At 36.8% G+C, this 19716-nt stretch overlaps 1 protein-coding gene and 1 pseudogene across 3 annotated transcripts in view; both read left to right on the forward strand.

Moving 5' to 3' along the window:
• The window catches only part of MACROD2 (mono-ADP ribosylhydrolase 2), a 1939939-nt gene that overhangs the window by 1671298 nt on the left and 248925 nt on the right, over positions 1 to 19716 (forward strand). The window lies entirely within an intron of this gene.
• LOC108390892 (phosphatidylinositol 3,4,5-trisphosphate 3-phosphatase TPTE2 pseudogene) lies at positions 12201 to 13261 on the forward strand (annotated as a pseudogene).

Consider the following 19716-nt stretch of genomic DNA (forward strand, 5'->3'; position numbering starts at 1 on the left):
TTGTACGTATTATATGGCAGAACAGCTAAATTAGAGATGCTTTTGAATTTTGTCTCAGTTAAGGAAGCATTTTGTATTTGGTGCCTGAATCCCAAGGATGGCTCCAATGGTTCACCCAGGAGTTCTGAGATTTGGCTAGAGAGGTGATGTGGGCTGCCCACTAAAAGATTTTGCTTCTCTTAGTTGAGTATGGTGCTGTGAAACCAGTCAATAACATTGGGAAAGACTTCCCATGTATCCAAACACCAGACAGCATAAGGAAAAGTGTCCTCTACATCCAAAGGCACTTAGAGACGTTCTGAATTGAGTGGTCAGAAAGCCAGTGATACTTGCCACCCAACTCAAGGAATTTGACTTTCACAGCTAGTGGGTCTAAAGATTCAGAATGTTCAGAGAAACAGTTAGAAAGAAGTCACATCTTCTGTTACTTCTTCCCATGAGAATTTCCCTGCCAAATAAATAAATTTGCATTACTCTCACTATTGTAGAAAATACAACCAAGATTTTGTCACAGGAGATAGCCTAGAATCCATTTCAGCTGTACTATCTTGTGCATGGAGAGATCCCTGCTCAGTGTGTGTTGTAGCTTTGCTGATACCTGGTATTGCTATGTACTGCTCTACCTTTCTTGTGAGAAAAATAGAAAAATAAATTATCATGCGTTTTAGCACAGAGAATCATAGAGCATTTACCACAGGGGTGTTGCTCACTTACAGAATTACCTCTTGTAAAATTATATGTTTTTAAAAATGTATCTACCTTCTAAGGGAATTGGCCTCTGAATATAAATCTTTAAGTGAATTAATACTTACAATCCAGCAAGTACCACTGTAATTAACTAACATTCTATATCCTAGCCTACTTCCACCTTCTAACACCAAAGCTAATGGGGAAGACACATATTAAACAAGTAAACAGAAAAATTAATATTTACTTAGGACTCTGCTAAGTGTTCTAAGAGCACAGCAAACAGAACAGCTGCACAAGAGAATAAGAGAGACTTGTAGTAGGTTTATTGGTCATTGCTGAGGATATGGTTGAGTTGAGTGCTGAAAGATGAAACAGTATAACCAATGGGAGAACAAAGGAAAGAGAACAGGTAAACAATAGGTTGTGCAGAGCCCTCCTGGCTGGGAAAAGCAGAGCAGGGAACTGGAGGAAGCCCGTCATGCCTAGAGCAGTGACATAGAAGAGAAGGAGAATGTTGTCCAGTAGGGAGGAGAGGCTCCATCATGTGAATGACATGGTAAGAATACTGTGACCACAACGGTTTGAAGCAGAGGGCTTATAAGTACCTAAAGGCCATTGTTAAAAATCATTCTAAATATTCTGGTGAATGAATTTTTAAAGGGCAAGGGGGGAAAGTAGAAGCCCACTGGGAGGCTCTCATGGTTATTTACAAAGAAAACAAAGATGCCTTAGATGAGGGTAGTGTCTTGCCAATGGGTTTCAGCCCCAAACAAGTTCACTATGGATTCAATGTGACCAAAGAAATGACAGTAGAATGCTGTTGGAGTGAAACAGTTATACCCAACTTTATTCCCGCAGTGGCAGGTCAATCACTAGAATCCCGTCCACTCAGACCAAGTCTGCGTGCAGCAAGCCGGTCTCTGCCTCTGGGTCTCTCTACCTGTGCAGCAATCTCAGTCTCTGTCCTCAGCACTGCCACCACTCCCATCTCTGCTCTCCAACAGCCTTGCACCCGTGCCACCATGTTGCCCAGAGCACTGGGCAGGACTCTTTATATAGAGTCATAACAACATATTGCCCACATGTGTGTACTGAGCTAGCTGACTAGGGCCAGGTGAGAATCCTGGCCATAGGAACCTTCACTTTACCCACCAGTGGTGTCCACTGAGATAGAGATAAATATATTCAATATGCATTTTGGAGGAAAAATTGAGGGATGTATACTAATGAATTGAATATGAATGGTGCAGGGTTATGGAGCTTCTCAGCAATGCCTCCTGGGTTTGTGGCCTGAGCTCTGGGGTTTGTGGTCTGAGCTCTGGGGTTTGTGGTCTGAGCACCTGGATTTGTGGTCTGAGCGCCTGGGTAGATGGTGACACTATTTACTAAGTTAGGGAGGATGTTACTTACACTTTGAATACTTCGGATGTATTCCTTTTTCTCTCATCCATCCTCCTCCCTTTCCATGAAATCCTCCCTATCTTTTCAAGTTTGTTATGTTCAAGTATTTGTTGAGCAATAATAAAAATAATAATGAGTTAAAATTTTTGTTAAATAATTCTAACCATGATACATGCCCAACGCATTTAATACTCACAAAAAACTCCATGGGAGAGATAAAGATTGTGGAGCCACAGAAAGCTTAAGTAACATGCCTAAAGTCACACTGCTATATAGCAGTTGCTGAGAACAGCAAACCTTTGTCTTTATAGAGTTACCATCTAATGTAGATGGCAGACTTATAAACAAATAGATACAGTACAGTGGCAAGGTTGTTACAGTAACTGTATGGATGGTGTTCTACATGACACAAGTAGGAGCGCCTGACCTAGTCCTGGGCAGATCTAGTTCTGGGCGGATACAGGATTCCTGGAAGAGACAGTATCTGAGCTACACTTTGAAAAATAGGCAAAAATCATACAGGTGAAATTAATGAGAGTTGAGAAAGTCTTTCCAGGTTAAGGAACATAGAGGCAAGAGCCATCAATGATGGGGTTGGAGGTGGGACAAGTAATGAAAGTACTGAAGCAAAATGTTAAAATATGCTGGAGAGAGAGACAGGAGTCTGAAATTTGTAGTTAGGGTATGGTTTAATGGCATTTTTACATAACTCTCTCTGCTGACAGTGTAGAGGATAAATTAAGGTTGGTATTAAGTCAGAAGTCTAGGACTCCAGTTCTAAATCTTCTTATTCTTTTTTTTTCTATCAGGGCAAGAATGTTTCTTTACAGAAAGCAATGGTATTATGCATGAAGAAAAATAAGAGGAATTTAAAAATTAAATGAGGAAGTACTTATATAAAGTACTTATCACAAAGTTAGGCCTATCCTAGTTACATAAGAAATGTTAGTTTTCATTTCAGATATTTGTTGCTATTTAAAAAGCCATTATAAAGCTTATTAGCTTAATACAACTAAGATTTATTATTTCTCTTAAGTCTGTGTGTTGGGTAGGCTGTGTTGGGCAGTTCTTCTGTGGTTATAACTGGGATCTCTCGTATGGCTGTGTTCAATCTGAACCAAGTCGGGCTGGAACTCCACCATGATCTTTCTTCCTGGGCATTTCTTTACATGGCTTCTATTCATCCATAGGTCTAGTTTGGACAACATGGAAACTGGTCTCAGAGAGGGAGAAAGTAGGTAGCAGCTGCCAGTCCTCTCAAGCCCTGGTCTGGGTGCCCCTGGAGTCTTACTTCTCCTACCTTATATCTGGTCAAAGCCAGTAACAAGGCTACCAGGTTCAAGAAAAGGGGAAATGGAATTCTCCCAAAATGAAGAGCCATATGGCAAAACAGGGATGGGAGGAATTGTTGGTGAACATATTTGGAGACTATGTATCACAGTTACAAAGATTCTCTAATGCCAGTTTAATTTTTCCAACAACATTCTTTTTATTTTTTTATTAGTTTGTTTCTCTAACTCTGCAGGTTCAATTTCTCTCTCATCTGATGTCTTATCTTCCACTGAGCCCATGTTTTAGTTTCTTCCCTCAACCTCACAGACTACAAAACAGTATTATCCTCTCCAAAATTCTCAATTCTTCTTTAAAATCATTACCTTCATTTATCTTTTGCACTCTTTTTTTTTCTAATGGTCTTTTTAGTTGCTGAAGTTTTTAAAATATGCTGGTGTATACATATGCATGCCTATGTATGACTTGCTTTTATTTGTTAACAGTCTCTTGAGCATGACTGTGCTATACAACTATCCATGTCTTATATTTACCCAAAAAGAATTTGACCAGATTCTCCTGGAGATTAGGGAAACTTGCATTTTCTTCATTTGTCTGGGCACCTTTAATACTTAATGTTGAGGACTGTGTGCTGGAGGTTTATAATCAGCAAAATGGAAAAGAAGCTACAATCCCAGGTGAAAAATATTTTCTCTGCATGGTTTTTGTCTTGTTTGTGTCGCAGACAGTATACTAGGATTTTGTGTTTGCCTGACCTTATATGTGGATACACCCTGTGATTCTCACCATTTTCATGTAGGGGATCTTTGCCTACCACTTTGGGAAGTCATCAGCCCTATTGGAGGGATACTTATCCAGTTAATTAAAAGTCTACCAATTTAGTAATTGATGTTGTTTAAAAGTCATGGGAGAAAAAGAATTCCATCTTTCTATTTATTGATGCCTTAAGTAAGGATACAATTTATTATCAAAACTAGGGCCCCTTGAAGGATAAAGGGGCATTGCTGATATGATAATATCTAATAATAATAAATAAGACAGTTAACAAGGACTATTTTAGGAAAACCCAGATATATGGTCACTCGTGTGATGTCATACCTGGAGCCCTGGCAGGTGGGGCGTCTGCAGTCCCTGTCTCTCCCCATGCTAGACTTGCACCCTCAGGTCATGCTCTACTAGGCGGATGGGTTTCATCCCAGTGAGAGGAAGGTCACACCACCACGACTGGTAGAAGCCAAACTGGAGACAATCTACCTGAATAGATTTTTCATTTCATTCTGATGTTGATCCGTGATGAGGAAAGGGTTACAGATCGTTTACCTATGTCTCAATTCCTGACCCCTTCAAACTTTGAAGATACTGAGTATGCTTCTTTTTCTCAACACTTCCTCCCATATTCCCTGGAAGGAAAGTTACTTGTTCATTGATTTTCTATGCAATTGTCTCAAATGTCAAATCTGTGGCATATAGCTAAGCATATGAAAGATTCTAGTGGATTATGTGTGTGACTCTGCATTCTGAACCAGCTCTAAAGGTTTGTAATGTACAACATTCCCCATTCCCCAACACATGTATATTGAGAACCACTGCTCCTTTTTACATAATAGTGAGGTATGTAAGAATGGGTTCCCTAGGAGCTTGAGCTAGGATCAAAAAGGTGAGCTATTATGAAGGAATTTTTCTCCTTTAATTTTATATGATATGAATGACCTCTGAGTAAATTTTCTTTTTGTTGGAGGTCACATGCCACAGTGAACTGAGTCACACAGGGATGAAATTTGTGGATCTGGTCATTAATGCACATTTGTTCCCTAAAATAACTGTCCATAAAATAATTCTTGATTATGTCACTTATTACTTGATAACATTGCTCATTTTTATCAAGAGCTACATAAGAACTTTATTATACCTTTTATTTTTAAACTGACTGCTGCTATAAATGAAGTTTTACTGCTTCCTACTCATCTGACCCTAGCAAATGCTATTCAATTTTTGGGGGCAAAATAAAAGAACAATAAAAAATGATTAATTAATTGGAAGATGGCTACAGGAATAGATAAATGGATACATACATTATTAAATGAAAACACTAAAATCCAGTGTAGATTCTAGATAGTATGTAGGTGTTCATTGTGAATATTTGAAAATTTATATAATAAAATATCAGAAAATAATTACTTAATTGTATTCAATTAAAATTCATGTAGTAAAGGAAATTTTTGTTGTGCTGTCCTCTTTCTGAGCAGGGAAGAATTCAAAGGCCAGTAGAATAGTTTGGACAGAAGTGCCAAACACAGATACACAGGACTAACTCAGAAGCTGTAACACCTGTAGGTAGGATGCAGTCCAGGTGGGCACATGGGAGCTCAGAACTGACTTTTGCCATCCTGCTTCTCTTGGTACCAGTGGTCATCTGTGACAAATCTAAAGATTCTTTACCTGGAGTTATACCAATCTCAGGCTATAAATATGACCTGATGTTGGTAGGAGAGAAAAACCATATGGAGGCAAATTGAACAGAGAAAGAAGTTGAATTGGAGGGAACTACATAGATCAGTAATGTCTGTGTTCTGTTACTAGGTTTTTAAGCTGATGGGTGTTCCCTGAGGTGAAAGGGGGTGAAGGAGAGAAAGAACGCAGTGAGTGTCAAATCAAAACACAGAGAGCCCTAACCCAAAGAGTTTTAGCTGTGACCTTCACTGACACAGGCCCTCAGTGTCTGACACACCTGAGCTGCAGCTAAAGATGTACCACCACACCCATTCAGTCATGCTCTCCCTTCTTTCCCAGTGATACCCTGCACAACACAGCCACCTTAACTTAAGAATAAAAAATTTTATGAGACCTTTGTAAAAGACAAAAGAGGGGGGGAAAAGAATGAAAGTGAAATTAGAGAACATGAGCAAAAGCAGATAGAAACCATAAATAGTAGACTAGTTATGCAAAGAAACACAGGAATATTTTATAAACTAGTTCTTCATATTTTCCAAGAATTCCAGTTGATATGTTTTTTCAAAAACAGAGCTCTAAGAAGAGATACAGGGACTCAAATGAAAAATATAAGTATTTTGAAGCATAAAAGAAATGCAGAAAGAAATAAACTGTATTTAAAATAGCAAAAGGAGAAGTTAGGCTAAAATTTGATGAAGAACTGGGAGATTAATTTTCTATATTAAGCAATACAGAAAGAAGAACAAAGTGAAATAACTCTAGGTTAGATGATAGATATAGGAGCCAGTCAAAAGATATCCAATATATGTGTAGTTGATGATGCTGAGAACAAGTGGAAGAAAAAAATGTATTTAAAGGTAGAATGAGAAAAATGCTAGTTGAAAATATCTTGATTTGTAAGGAAAAAAAGGTATACGGTGTGTCCCAGGAAAAAGGTGATAAAAATTATCAATAGCAAGGCATTATAATATTGAAATTACAGAACTCCAAGTATAAAGAAAACAATTACATGTCTGCATACTCAGTAAGTTAGTAGGTGAGATGCTTAACCAAGTGTATGATGCCAGAAGAAAGTTGGTCAGTATCTACAAAGCTGAAGGGAAATAAATTATGATGGAAAAACACAGAATACCTCCCTGACCTTTGAACGTAACATAAAGTCAAAGAACAGATCATCTCAAGTCTGTAAGAAATGATGGGACAGAGTGGTCTTGTGCCATTTCGGTGAGAGGTCAAGGGAACATAATATGAAATTCAGCCAACTAACAGAACTTAAATCTTAGGCAGAAAAAGATAAGAAAGGTAAAAAGGCAGTGGCACTCAGTAAAAATACCTAACTATTGAAAGAAGCTATGACAATAATCATGATTATAGTTTCAGAGTAAATATAAACATTTTAAACATTGACAATAAAAAAATAATTATACAAAACAAAAATGAAACGATGGACATGGAAAACAACGTGTAAGTGTGCCGAGGTTAGTATCCCACGGAGTGGAAACAAAATATTTTCTACCACAGGGATATATCGTTTTAGAAAGCCCACACTGACTCCAACTTCTCAAAGGTTTTTATAATCTTTTTTCTAGTTTATTTTTAATTTAGAGAGATTTTAAAGAGATATTTTGTGCCATGGAAACATCGTATGAAGTTCAGAGATTCCTTCTACCAGTTTCACTTTTTTTTTCCAGCACTTAAATTCTATTTAAATATGTCTTGTGCATAAACCTAGAACGGTGTCTGAAATGCTGTTTGCCAGTGAATGGCAATGGTTATTTTGAGTTTGGGGATTTTAATGGTTTGTTTTGTATTTTACTTTTTTGAATTGATTTTTTAAAGTATATGTATCAGCTTTTCATAAACCATAGGCCCATTTCCTTAAAAACTTGCAACCACTTCTATCTCTACGAACAAAGACCCAAAAACACCTGGGAGGATAATTCTCTGATCCTTTCCTTTCTATGAGCAGCTCATTTGTGTGTGACCCGCCACATGGACTGGATGGTCATCTGTGTTAGCCACTAAGATGCTAAAATCACTAGTGCCATCAGTTTGTTTCTTTTTTGAGAGTTTAGGCACGGGTTGACCTGTTTACTAAAAACTTAGAAAACATCTGGAAATTTTGTGAGAAGCGCCATATCTTATTGCCATTGTTAAGAGTCACAGGGTTTTTTTGCTTTTTAACTTTTAAGATGGACTCCGAATACCCCAAGTCACAGGAATGGAAAGTGTTGCTCTTCATAAATGCAGAGTAGAAGTTGAGGAGATTTACTCAGGAGGCTGACACAGGGTTTCCTCCCAGGAAGAGCTGGTGTTTAAAGTGTAATTCAAAATGTTTGTAAATTGAGTTACATTTTCACGCGATGACCTTCTCACCAATATATTTGTGTAATTTTGATGTTACTAGATTTGGTTTGTGTTGTTAAGGTGGGGAAATGTGTTCCTAGGAGGTAATTACTATAAAGCTATTTAATTATTGATTTTCCCAACATAGCAGGGTTGACATTTAAGCAGATATAATGAAGGAAAAGATATGCATTAACAGAATGAGTATGGAATAAATGCACATTTCAAAGGGAGACATGATTCATTTTAATAGATGTGTGGTAATTATCCAGGAAGTATTACTGCTTTCTTCATAAATGACATTAACTATTCAAATTAAATGACAGAACTATGATATGTAAGGATATAATGTGGGTGTTCAGAACCATAGCATCAGCTAAAAGGTACATAAAAACTTCATGTTTACCAATGTCTTTAATTGTAGTTCCTCTCCTCATTGCCCTTTATCAAAAGCACACTCTGTTTTGAAGTTTTATACTGGTGGCATTTCATTCTTCATTTAGAAAAACAGATTTTTGCTTTGCATATTGTGTAATAGCTATAAATAAATGCAGCTACTTATCTCCTTGAAAGGAACAACTTTGCATTTCAGACTGAATGAAACGGATCAGCTTAGATGACCACAGAGTTCCAAGCCTTGCTAAGTCCTGACTTTTCATTTGTGGTTTATCTGCCTCTCTGATTTTGAGCCACAGTGAAAATGCATCTGACTACATGGTAATGAGCCCTTAAATGACAAAAAGAAGTGCTTACACATCCAAAGGGTCTTAGCCTCTAAAGAATAGCCTTTGGTGAAAACATGTTTTGAACTATCTTTTGGATTGCCTTCCTAGTCAGCGTATGAGACCCACAAGAAACAATGCTCATTTAATCGCAGAGGCACATGATTTTTGACATAAAATCATATAACAAAGCTGGTCAACCACCATATCAGGCAAACTTTGAAATAATATTCAGCCACTTTTCTTGCAGCAGGAACACAAAGGAGGAAGATTTTTTCACCATTTAGAAAACTCTAATGACTATATTGCAGATTCTAAAGAGAATTCCCAAATTAAGCCTTAGAAATATCCTGCTAAGTATCCTATTTAACCTCTAAGAGCAAAGTTATATAAAACACATGAAAAAAATATATAGAATGAAAAGCAGATGACAAAGATAAAATTTTAAATAATGCATTAGAAAATGGAAGCATATTTTCAAGTTGGTTAACAATTATAAGTACTGTTTTGGAAATACAACATAAAGAAGAAAGAAAATACAAATACATAAAATTAAAACTGACATAAAGGAAATAGTTACATTGGAAGTCTCTATAAAATGCATTTCAAAGTTCCCAGAATTTTAGGAACTGAAATGTTAACAAAAGCGACCTCGGAGAACACATGAATCTCAAGATGATAATAGCTATGAAAAATTTTTAGAAGGTTATTAAAAAGCTACAGCAAAAAGAAGTTTCCAGACTCAAATTGTTTTCAAAGAAGAATTCTAAATTTTGAAAAAAAATCTAATTTATGAATTATTTAAACTTTCCAAACATAAAGCATGCAAGCTTCCAAATTCTTCATACAAAGATATTATAACATTTACATAGAAATTTAATAGAGGTGGCAAAATATAATAGTCTTAATTACAGCTGTACTTAATACAATGCTATTAATGTTGGGACAAAAATATTAAAAATCAACAAACAGAATATTGGTAATTGAAAGAATATTACATCACCTACCGAGATTATGTATTTTTCAAATATCTGCCATAGAATTTAATGGTAAACATTAAAAGTTTTGTTTTCACATCAAGAATAATATACTAACACTTACTATGTCCACTACTAATACTGTTCTAGAAACAGCACATGCAATTCGACATGAGAAATGATAATTAAAGGTGTAAATATTGGTAATCATGAGACAAAAATTATTAATAATTGCTACCTATATGTTAGAGAAAAGCATAAAACTTAAATGTGATTTATCCCCACCAGGATGTTTAAACATTTTAACAGTAAGGTATTAACAAAGGGCCATGTGGTGGAAGATGCTCAGGCTGAGAGTGGGGGTTGGGGTGGGGGAAATGACTGGCTATACCTGTTTGATTTGAGTTCTTTAAACCCACCAATAAAATTAACAAATGTAATGGAAAGATATAACTGGCTTAGGCAATGTCCAGGAAAGAATGTGAACCCTGTAGTACTCAGCCAATGAGGAACCAGGGGAGGGACTCACGCACTAGGAGATAAATTACTGGCGCCAATCTCCCCAGGTGTGCCTGCTCACCAGACTCCCAATCTTGCAAGACTGTCATCAAAGGCTTACTCCGCAGTTCTCTTTGTCTCCGTGTCCACTTATTGAATTTGCACCAGTGAGTGTCTTTCTCATACTATATAATTGTTTTCCTTGGAAATCCAATAGAATCAACAGAAAATTTTATAAAACAACTGGTTAACATATAAAAATAATCAGGAATAAAATCATTATCTTTGGTTTTCCATCTTTTCTCTTTGGTCAGTTTAACCAAATCTGGGAAATAGGAATTTTTATATATCGACATGAGATTTATCAAGTATCATCTTATCATTTCCTTTCCTTTTTACCTGATACTGCCCCATTATTTTTACTGTTGTATGTTTGTGTTCTCCTGTTTCTATTACACTTTTTTAGAAATCTTAGACTTATTAATTCTACTATTCTATTTATTTATAATTGGAAAACAATATTTCTTGTCACTGTTCTTTTGATTTCAATAGATATATTCAGTTGTCATTTAAATTCTTCACTGGGATCTCAGTGGTGTTGGCATCGACCAAGACATTTCTAAATCTTCACATTTGTAAATGTCTTTAGAATTAGTATTCTATTTTTGGCATTCTAAATGGTAACAGATCTTTCTCCATTCATTTTTTTCAAGATAGTGTAAGAAAGCTGTTCCTTTTGTCTAAACAAAGCTTAGCTGATATACTTGTTGGCTAAGCAAGGCCATGCTAATATGTGTCAAAAAATCATGTGCCACTAAGAAGTAAATGGGACATTGTCTTCCATGGGCAATTCCAAAACAAGTAATATGTTCTCAGCAAAGCCTGTTTCTCTGTTTTCAGTAAACTCATTCAGATGTGTAAGCTTTTCCTTTTTGCATGTGTAACTTTTAAGAAGTCATTTTATTTTTCAGTTATCATGTATATTGTAGGTATATAGAGAATGATATAAAAATGAGTAGCTTTGTACATAACCAATAAGCAATTAGAAAATAAAATGGGAGGAAGAAACCATTTATAATAGCAACTTCAAAGTAAAATACCTAGGATTGAAGTTACCCAGAAATGTAAAAGACCTGTATGACGAGAACTGGAAGCTCTAAGATTACACAGAAGACTTCAGTAAAATTAGAGATGACTGTATTATTTTATAAGAAACCACAGAATTGTACACTAACAAAGCTCCATTTATAAAACTATAAATTCAGTGTGTTATTCCATCCAAATTTATTTTTATACTTGACAAAATGATGCAAAATTCACCATGAAAATTAAACAAATGAAAAATGCAAGAATCTCCAGGGCAAACTCTGACTCAGGTGAGCTGGAAAAAGTAATCTGTGTCACAGCTGTGAACAACAGTAAACTAGAACAACTTTCCAAGCCTGATGATGGTGACGAAGACAACGATTTTCCTAATTCACATGATAGTGTGATTAAGAGGACTGTGCACTTAATGGTATCATCTTTCACACTCAGAATATTTGGAGTTTTACTGACCTTTGTGGATTTGTCCCTCATCATTACAGACATATTTGTCACTGATAACACAATGTATATTCCTTTAGAATTCATTCAATTTCTTTAGCTATTGCTTTGTTTCTTTAATGGATGTTCTTCTTCAAGTATTTGTAGAAGGAATACGATCTTATTTTTGTGATATACTTAACTCTTTAGATGCTGTCATTATTGTCATAATTCCACTGGCTGATATTGTTTATATTTTCTATGACTTCAAGGTTCTTAAAGATATTCCCAGACCGGCAATTCTATTTTGACTTCTATGACTTATCATTCTGAAAAGAGTTTTTCATCTGGCTTATCAAAAAAGATGTCTTGAAATGCTGTCCTGAAGGATGATTTCCGGAAATAAACGGCAATTCAAGAAGGATGGATTTGACTTAGATCTCACTTACATTACTGAACGTATTATTGCCATGTCATTCCCATCTTCTGGAAAGGCATCTTTTTATAGGAATCCCATCAAGGAAGTTGTACAATTCCTGGATACCAAGGATCTCAACCACTACCAGGTCTACAGTCTATGAGGTGAAGGAGATAATGATCCTAAGTATTTCCATAACAGGGTACATTGAATAATGATTGATGATCACAATGTCCCCTCTCTGAGTGAGATGCTGGCATTCACCAAGGAAGTAGGTGAATGGATGGCTCAAGATAATGAAAGTATCATTGTAATTCACTGTACAGGAGGCAAACGCAGAACTGGAACTATGGTGTGTGCCTGCCTTATTGCCAGTGAAATATTTAAAACTGCAGAGGACAGCTTTTATTACTTTGGAGAACGATGAACAGACAGAAGCACCAGCACTAAATTTCAGGGGGTAGGAACTCCTTCTCAGAGAAGTTATGTTAGATATTTTGTGGATGTGAAAAATCCCTACAACTGGACTCTCCCTCCAATAAAAGTACTCACAATGAAAAAGCTCATCACTTATTTGATTCATGGTGTTGGAAAAGGCAATGGAAATGCTCTTAAAGTACAAATAACAATGCAGCAAAAGGCCTTCTTTTTCTGTTCTGCTTCCGAAAACTGTATGATAACTCACGATGCTGAAGCAGACAGAGTAATAATTAATCTGGTCAGCTGTCCACCTCTGTACGATGCAGTTTCTCTCTTCGGATCTTCCTAAATACTGTGACAACTGTCCATTTTTCTTCTGGTTCCACATATCTTTTATACAAAGTAACAGACTTTGTCTTTCAAGAAATGAATTGGATAATCTCCATAAACCCAAAACATGGAAAATCTCCCGTCCAGAGTTAGTGGTTGATATCCATTTCGATAAAGTCGTAACTGGTACCTAATTAAGTGCCATACCCCTTCTAGGATAGATTCGTGTTCCTCACAGTCCCTGCTACTTCCTTGTATCTTCTGAAGCTACTTCCCTGCTAGCACCCTTGTTTACACACATGTACATATGTTTTGGGAAACCTATTAAATGCATAAGAGATAATAGATAGATAGATAGATAATTAAGATATCCAGTAAATATCGTTATTATTATCATTAATAAATATTTATTCACATTGGAATGCAAAAAAAAAAAATACTCACATGGGTTTTCCAAGATACACCAGCAAGAGCGATCATGGTAAAACGAGAAAACCAAACTGGAATACCAGAAATGAACACATGAAGGCCCTGGCTTAACCATTAAGGCATATGGCATATCCAGTGTAAAGGCTGTATAATCTAAAATGTGAAGTAGCTCTCTAAGTGCAAATTATGAGAAGACTTACAAGAAAAATGATAGTTTAAAAAATTAAAGCTATGATCACACAGTATATATGATGCAGTTTTTTTTCTTTACAATAAAAAACTTACTTTTATATTTCTCTGCTGTATCACAATATTAAATAGAGATTCAAGGTGAACACTAGGTCTTATTTGCAAAGTAGATGAATATTCTCATTCAGAATGTGAGGAAGGAAAATGACATCTAATATAAAATTCTTCATTTTTCCAAAATACAAAAGCAGCTCCTAATGAGTTAACAAATTTCATTTCTGTTCCATGAAGATTGCTGTATTTTACACATAAGCAACTGAAACTGTGGCTCTTCACCTTAAAATGACTAAAATATAAAAAGGTTCCTGGACCAATGTGACCTTTTTTACTCACTCAGATTTCATGTCTGAGCGGATTAGGCATTTAAATGCTATTTTATTTTTCAATAACAAATTCTAGTGTTTTTAAATCAAGTATGCAGAAGAATAGAATCACAAGACTAAATATTTAACATGAAAAATTTCAGTGTTATGCTTTCATTGAATTGTGTTAATTTAGGGTGGTACTAAAACTCATTTTTTTTAATTAATTAATTTTTTGATTTAAGTATTATGGTATACACTCTTATGAAGGTTTCATATGAAAAAACAATGTGGTTACTACATTTACCCATATTATCAAGTCCCCACCCATACATCAATACAGTCACTGTCCATCAGTGCAGTAAGATGCCACAGATACACAGTTTGCCTTCTCTGTGCTACACTGTTTTACCCGTGATCACTCACACCATGTGTACTAAACATAATACCCCTCAATCCAGTTCTCCCTCCCTCCCACCTGCCCTCCCACTCTCCTCCACTTTGGTAACCACTAGTCCCTTCTTGGAGTCTATGAGTCTGCTGCTATTTTGTTCTTTCAGTCTTGCTTCTTTGTTATACTCGACAAATGAGAGAAATCATTTGGTATTTGTCTTTCTCCGCCTGGCTTATTTCACTGAGCATAATACCCTTTAGCTCCATCCATGTTGTTGCAAATGGTAGGATATGTTTCTTTCTTATGGCTGAATAGTATTCCATTGTGTATATGTACCACATCTTCTTTATCTATTCATCTACTGATGGACACTTAGGTTGCTTCCATACCTTGGCTATTGTAAATAGTGCTGCGATAAACATAGGGGTGCATATGTCTTTTTGATTCTGAGAACTTGTATTCTTTGGGTAAATTCCAAGGAGTGGGATTCCCAGGTCAAATGGTATTTCTATTAGTTTTCCATTGTGTATATGTACCACATCTTCTTTATCTATTCATCTACTGATGGACACTTAGGTTGCTTCCATACCTTGGCTATTGTAAATAGTGCTGTGATAAACATAGGGGTGCATATGTCTTTTTGATTCTGAGAACTTGTATTCTTTGGGTAAATTCCAAGGAGTGGGATTCCCAGGTCAAATGGTATTTCTATTAGTTTTTAGAGGAACCTCCTCCATACTGCTTTCCACAATGGGTGAACTCGCTTACATTCCCACCAGCAGTGTAGGAGGGTTCCCCTTTCTCCACATCCTCACCAGCATTTGTTGTTCTTAGTCTTTTCCATTCTGGCCATCCTTACTGGTGTGAGGTGATATCCCATTGTGGTTTTAATTTGCATTTCCCTGATGATTAGTGATGTGGAGCATCTTTTCATGTGTCTGTTGCCCTTCTGAATTTCGTCTTTGGAGAATTGTCTCTTCATATCTTCTGCCCATTTTTTAATCAGGTTATTTGCTTTTTGGGTGTTGAGGCATGTGAGTTCTTTATATATTTTGGATGTTAACTCCTTGTTGGATATGTCATTTACAAATGTATTTTCCCAAACTGTAGGATGCCTTTTTGTTCTGTGATGGTGTCCTTTGCTGTACAGAAACTTTTTAGTTTGATGTAGTCCTATGTGTTCATTTTTGCTTTTGCTTCCCCTGCTCAAGGAGATGTGTTCAGGAAGAAGTTGCTTATGTTTATATTCAGGAGTTTTTGCCTGTCTTCTAAGAGTTTTATGGCTTCATGACTTACATTCGGGTCTTTGATCCATTTCGAGTTTACTTTTGTGTATGGGGTTAAACAATAATCCTGCTTCATTCTCTTGCATGTAGCTGTCCAGTTGTGCCAACACCAGTTGTTGAAGAGGCTGTTATTTCCCCATACTTATTGCCATTCCAGGCTTTAAATTTGTGGTGACCAAAGGTTCAAGGTTAACTTTCTTAGTATCAAAGAGTCTAACTTAACTCACTTAATATGCTATTACAAACACAACCTAAAGGTTCTTTTTCTCTCCTCCTTTTTCTTCCTCCTCCATTCTTTATATATTAGGTATCATATTCTGTACTCTTTTCTATCCCTTGACTGACTTTGGGGATGGTTAATTTAACTTTGCATTTGCTTAGTAATTAGCTGTTCTACTTTCTATTACCTCTGGTGACAGCTATTAAACCTTAGGAACACTTCCATCTATAGCAGTCCCTCCAAAATATACTGTAGAGATGGTTTGTGGGAGGTAAATTCTCTCAGCTTTTGCTTATCTGGAAATTGTTTAATCCCTCCTTCAAATTTAAATGATAATCTTGCTGGATAAAGTAATCTTAGTTCAAGGCCCTTCTGCTTCATGGCATTAAATACATCATGCCACTCCCTTCTGGCCCATAAGGTTTCTGCTGAGAAGTCTGATGATAGCCTGATGGGCTTTCCTTTGTATGTGATCTTATTTCTCTCTCTGGCTGCTTTTAGTAGTCTGTCCTTATCCTTGATCATTGCCATTTTAATTACTATATGTCTTGGTGTTATCTTGCTTGGGTCCCTTGTGTTGGGAGATCTGTGCACCTCCATGGCCTGAGTGAATATCTCCTTCCCCAGATTGGGGAAGTTTTCAACAATTACCTCCTCAAAGACACTTTCTATCCCCTTTTCTCTCTCTTCTTCTTCTTGTGCCCCTATAATGCGAATATTGTTCCATTTGGAATGGTCACACAGTTCTCTCAGTAGTGTTTCATTCTTGAGATCCTTTTTTCTCTCTGTGCCTCAGCTTCTTTGTATTTCTCTTCTCTAATTTCTATTTCATTTATCGTCTCCTCCCCCATCTAATCTGCCTTTTAAAACTTTCCATTGTATGTCTCATTTCTGATACTGTGTTCTGTAATGATTGGATCTCCAACCGGAATTCTTTCGTGAGTTCTTGAATATTTTTCTGTACTTCCATGAGCATGTTAATGATTTTTATTTTGAAATCTGTTTCAGGAAGATTCATGAAGTCGATTTCATTTTAATATTTCTCAGGTGTTATATTCATAATTTTACTTTGAACCAGGTCCCTTTGGTGTTTCATATTTGTATATGGCACCCTCTAGTGCCCAGAAACTCTACTCTCTGGAGCTGCTCAGCCCCTGAAGCAATGTCGGTGGTCACAGGGGAGTGGTGCTGTTGCCTGGGGGGTGGAAAGAGCTGTTTCCTGCTTCCCTGCTGCTATGCCTGTCTCCACTGCCTGAACCAGTGGGCCGAGCACACAGGTATAATCCTCTATGCTTTACATTTGTAGTTGCTATAGGCAGGGCTTCCCTCTGACTGGCCTGACACCAGGGTAGGGTTTGCCAGTTTGTGAGCTAGGTGGGGCTGTCCGAGAGAAAGGCACAGTAGGCTGAATATCAGGGAAGGGGGTCCCTTGGAGCTGTGTAGCCAGTCAGGGAGCTTGAGCTCATGAAGTTCATGAAAGTTCCTAGCCTGCTGGGCAGAGGGCACCCAGACAATTTTGTCTACCTGTCCTTTCTCCTGAGCGGTAAGCTCTGTTCAATCCTTGCCCTTTAGCAGCCCTCTTGCTGCTAAGAAGTCTCTCAGACTACCCACCTTTCTTTTGTCCCAGAGCTGCCAGATATGGATCCCTGTTTTCCACAAGTGGCTGGAATCTCAGTCTCTCCAGGTATTCAGCCTGTCTTAGCTTTCCAACCCCCTAATCATGAAAGTACCATGTAGGTTTATGCTCCCAGAGAAGATCTCCAGAGTTAGGTATTCAGTAGTCACAGGCTTCCACTCCCTCCCTGCTCCATTTCTCTTCCTCTTGCCACTGAGCTGGGGTGGGGGAAGGTCTTGGGTCCCACTGGGCCATGGCTTTGGTACATTATCTTATTCTGTGAGGTTTATTCTTTTCTCCAGGTGTATGCAGTATGGCGTGTCCTCTTTTCTGTTGGTCTTTCAGGATTAATTGTATTAATTATATTTTCATGTTATATGTGGTTTTAGGAGTAAGACTCTGTCTCACCTCTCATGCCGCCATCTTTAATCCCCGTCACCATATGATGTAGTTTTTATAAAAATAAAAACTGTATGTGGGTATATATATATGCATGTGTATAATTAAAATACTACTAGAAAGACATAAGAAACTTAATTCTGACTGTCTTTGTGTAGAATAGTGGTTCTCAGATTTCAGTATACAACAGAGTCACCCCATAGATTTTGATTCAGTGGAGGGATTCTCACACTCACCACAGGGTCGAGTGAACTATGCATTGAGGACCAATGACGTAGAAGAACTAGGCTTCTCAGCTTGATATGTGCCTGTTCATTATTTTTTTATTATTGTATTTTTATTTCTTTTTTTTTATTTGAAGATCAAAAGTAGCAACCTGAGTAGTACAATTCTGGGACATTTCATTTTTCTTTATACTTTATCATGTTGAAAACACAATAGTCCAATATTATTTTTTAATCTACCAAATAAAATCAAATCCACTGCATTTTGGTTAAATTTAAACATATTATTTACATATTCATTTCTTTAGGAATGGACTTAGTAGTATATTTAATCTCTACCATCTTTTAATCCTCCTAGATATATATATCCTTATACCCCAATTTGAACTGAGAAGTTAAATTGGCTTAGATAGTATACCAAGAAGCCAAAATATCTTAAGAACACTGGGAGTCATATCCTTTTCTAAGATTAAAGTTAATACTTAATTTAAATATAAGATAATAAAAGAACAAAAGAACCATTGTTACATTCTGTAAAGTAGGAATGACATGCAATCACTATAATAGGGCACTATTTAAGGTGACAGAAGAGATTACAAACTTCTGAGGAAGACTTGTAGTGTTGGCATTTTCCATTTGTATTTCTGTTAATACATCTTTATGATCACATTGCCTGTCCTGGTTCAGAATCTTATAAACCTTTAGAACAGTAACAACAGAGAACAAAAAAGGACTGTTGCATAATTCTATCCCTTTCCCCCTTTTTGTTTTAATAGGCCATATTTCTATAACCTTCTCTTAGTATTATTTTTGTTTTGTTTAGATTTTTTTCACATATTCAGTATCTACTGCATAGTCTCCCTTAGGAGCATTGTATGACATATAGGAACAGATTCAGAACAGCTAAAAATTTGACTTCCTGTCTTGCCAAACCCCATGTCTTCTGTTGGGGCAGAAAACCTGAGCAAACAGGCATTGCACTAGACCGTGTCAGGAGGAAAGCAAGCCAAGTTTGGGTTACCAAGGGAATGGATTCTTGTGTTTTGTTTTCCATACCAAGGCCATTTTTTCCCCTTTCCCCTAAAGATCAGGTCTGGTGGTTTATTAACTATTCTGTCTGATCTCAGCTTCTGCTGTGCATGCTCTTGTCTTCCCAGCCCCACACTCCAGGGATTTGATAGAACAAGGTTAATACTTGGAATCCCTGTCAGGAGCAAATTGATTGCATGTATAGGGTGTAAAGCTTGTCTGTCACCATCTCCTTATGGCCTCAAGTTAAGTAGGCAGTTTGCCTCACTGAACTTTTAATGTTTTCTCCTTTTTTACTTTATCTTTAACGGAGAGCACTATTTCTTGAACTAGATGCCACTAACACCTGATTAGCTATGTTCAGAAAGACAGATATGCCATTGAAAAGAGCTGAACCCTATAGTTAGTTCATATGAATGTTGATTATTGCCTTCATCTTTTCTACCCCTGCCCCTATGAGTCTGCCATTATTTAATTTAACAAGCATTTAATGAACATCCCT

The sequence above is a fragment of the Manis javanica genome, chromosome 5 (genome assembly GCF_040802235.1).
Source record: "Manis javanica isolate MJ-LG chromosome 5, MJ_LKY, whole genome shotgun sequence".
Lineage (NCBI taxonomy): Eukaryota > Metazoa > Chordata > Mammalia > Pholidota > Manidae > Manis > Manis javanica.